General features: G+C 39.4%; 1 pseudogene across 1 annotated transcript; it reads right to left on the bottom strand.

The window, feature by feature from the left end:
• Positions 1-788: 788 nt before the first annotated feature.
• On the bottom strand, positions 789-2,327 carry LOC309848830 (rRNA-processing protein FCF1 homolog; annotated as a pseudogene). The gene is made up of 3 exons: positions 2,233-2,327; positions 1,304-1,504; positions 789-1,089 (listed from the first exon to the last, which is right to left on the bottom strand). The product of its transcript is annotated as an rRNA-processing protein FCF1 homolog (transcript).
• Between the last annotated feature and the right edge of the window lie 1,043 nt (positions 2,328-3,370).

Raw genomic sequence — 3,370 nt, 5'->3', positions numbered from 1 at the left:
ACTAAGGAAAAAAGCCACAATGGTTTCCATGGAATAAGAATTCATTAGTAAGGACTCTTCCCATAACTGTGAACTACTGATCACACCCATTCTATCTACTCAGTTATTCCTTTCTGGATATTCTGATATTCTTGCCTGTTTTGAAAATACAAAGCTAGTTCCTGTTTTAGAATCATCGCACTCATTGTCCCCTGCATGGGAACACCAATTCTCTATTCAGGCCTTAATCACAGTATCAAAATGCCACTTCATAGAACTCTCCATTGCCTTACCTTGTTAATTTTTCAAGGCATTTATAACTACTTATATGTTTACTCACTAATTTTATTTGCTGATTTCTACATATCTCAGTAAAATGAGAGTAAGAACTTTGGCTCTCTGGGTCATCACTGTATCTTTGACTCTTAGGAACAATGCCTGCCATGTAATAGGATACAGTAAATATGTTGAATAAACAAATTATATGTATACTTACAGGCAATTTTCTTTAAATGCCACACATGACTCTCAGGAACAAATCAATTTCCTTAGAAATACGTCCCTTTTGAAAATTTATGTTTTTTTTTTAAATATGTGCAATCATCTGATTTATTAAGACAATACAATTAAGACAATACAATTGTATTTAAGACAATACAAAGTATCCAAACAACATCAAAAGGTGAGTGTATTTAACCAAACTCAGCTCATAACAGAGAAACGAGTAAAAAGAATAATTCTGCTATAGCATATTGCTAACAGGAACTGGCAACAGAAAAAGTTGGTAAAGGGAGGCATTCTTTTAAGAATTAGAACCGAGGGGTTCCATAATCATCTGGCATCTGCTCAGTGTTGTACCTATGGTTAGAAATACATGATGGGAACTCTGGGGAACTTCTGAATCCTTCATTTAAGGTCCAGTCAACTGTGACCACAATGTAGTGCTCGTGCTGAGTTACTCTCTGAACTAAGCAGTCAGCTGCATAGGTTCCCATGTGTGTGCATGGTAATAGGTCAAATCCTGGATCTTTGGCAATCCTTAGAGCCACTCAATAATTTTGCCCCAGTTTCACAATTTCAGCCATTACACAGTTATACAAGGGATATACACTTGGCACAAAGACAGTCCACCATTGGGGTACGTGGGTGGCTCAGTGGGTTAAGCCTCTGCTTTTGGCCCAGGTCATGATCTCAGGGTCTTGGGATTGAGCCCCACGTCAGGTTCTCTGCTCGACGGGAAGACTGCTTCTCCCTCTCTCTCTGCCTGCCTCTCTGCCTACTTGTGATCTCTCGCTCTGTCAAATAAATAAATAAAATCTTAAAAGAAAAAAAAAAAAGACAGTCCATCATTGGCTCTACTAAGTCAAGTTTGGCTTTAATGGAAAAGGTGATAAAGTTGGTATCAATCAGAATGTGGTAAGGTAGGCCCACGTGTGTGTTATATTGGAAGAATAACCAGGAAAGATGTTGGGGGATTTCTCTTTCCTTGAGTGCAGTGGGATCTTTCTTTTTTTCCTTTTTTTTTTTTTTTAATTAACATATAATGTATTGTTTATTTCAGGGGTACAGATCTGTGAGTCATTAGTCTTACACAATACACAACACTCACAATAGCACATACTTTCCCCAATGTCTATCACCCAGCCACCCTATCCTCTGCCCACCACCCCCAGCCGCCCTCAGTTTGCTTCCTGAGATTAACAGTCTCTTATGGTTTGTCTCCCTCCGTGGTCCCATCTTGTTTCATTTTTTTCTCCCTTGCCTCCCACTAACCCCTGCCCTGCCTCTCAAATTCCTTATATCAGAGAGATTATATGATAATTGTCCTCTGATTGACTTATTTCACTTAGCATAATACCCTCTGGTTCCATTCATGTCTTGCAAATGGCAAGATTTTTTTGATGGCTGCATTATATATATATATATATATATATATATATATATATATAATAAAATATCTTCTTTATCCATTCGTCTGTTGATGGATATATAGGTTCTTTCCATAGTTTGGCTATTGTGGACATTGCTGCTATAAACATTGGGGTGCACATGCCCCTTGAGATCACTACATTCATACCTTTAGGGTAAATACCCAGTAGTGCAATTGCTGGGTCGTAGGGTATCTCTATTTCCTACTTTTTAAGAAAACTCCATACTGCTTTCCAGAGTGGCTGCACCAGCTTGCATTCACACCAACAATGTAGGAGGGATCCCCTTTCTCTGCATCCTTGCCAACACCTGTCATTTCCTGACTGGTTAATTCTATCCTTCTGCTTAAGCCCCTGATCTTAGAGTCTAAGCATTCGCTTCTTGGTTACATACTTTCTTGCTTTCTTTTGCTTCCCCATGTTCACACCATACTCTTGTTTCGTGTGTGTGTGTGTGTATGTGTGTGTGTGTGTTTTGTTGTTGTTGTTTTTATGTTGTAGAGAAATTTGACTTAGCTCTTCCCTTGGGCAATTCAATTTGTCATATTTGATTAAAGAAACCATAGATAACATAGCTTCAATTTAAAGAAATGATCCCCATGATCCAGGACATTTCCTTTTTCAGTAATGTTTTAAGGTACTAGTATAAAGAAGGCAGAACAAATAGTATCCATAAGATTCTTTCTTTCTTTCTTTCTTTCTTTCTTTTTTTTTTTAAGATTTTGTTTATTTATTTGACAGAAACAGATCACAGGCAGGAAGAGAGGCAGGCAGAGAGAGAGAGGGGGAAGCAGGCTCCCTGCTGAGCAGAGAACCCAATGCGGGGCTTGATCCCAGGACCCTGGGATCATGACCTGAGCTGAAGGCAGAGGTTTTAACTCACTGAGCCACCCACGTGCCCCCATAAGATTCTTCGTATTCAAATTTTTTTTTTTCCTGCTCTGTTGCCTAATAAAATATTTAACTATTTACTTAGTACCTGAGTCTCTAACTTAGACCTCTTTACTAGGCTTCAGTTTCCTATAGTACATATCCATTTGACTCTGCTACCTAAAATCAACAAATGAAAAGGGAACATACCATCTTTTCTGTTCCCATCCTAACGCCTCCTCCTGTTTTCCCTCTTTCCTGCTTTTTCCTCCCACCTCACTGATAGTTTTTAACAGTAACCCAGCTGCCAAAGCAAGACATATAAGAAATCCTCAATTCTATTCAGCTGCCCCACTGTAGTTTTTAAGATTTTATTTATTTTAGAAAGACAGAGAGAGAGGGTATGTGAGCAGGTAGAGGAACAGGGAGGGAGAGAGAAGGAATCTCAAGCAGACTCTATGCTGAGTGTGGAGCCCAGCGTGGGGCTCAATCTCACCACCCTAAGCTCATGACCTGAGCTGAAACCAAGAGTCAGATGCTTAACCAACCAAGCCACCTGGTGCCCTGCACTGTATGTCTTTCTATACAACTTC

The sequence above is a fragment of the Mustela nivalis genome (assembly GCF_964662115.1).
Source record: "Mustela nivalis genome assembly, chromosome: 15".
NCBI classification, from domain to species: Eukaryota; Metazoa; Chordata; class Mammalia; order Carnivora; family Mustelidae; genus Mustela; species Mustela nivalis.
This window is presented reverse-complemented; position numbering and strand designations above follow the sequence as displayed.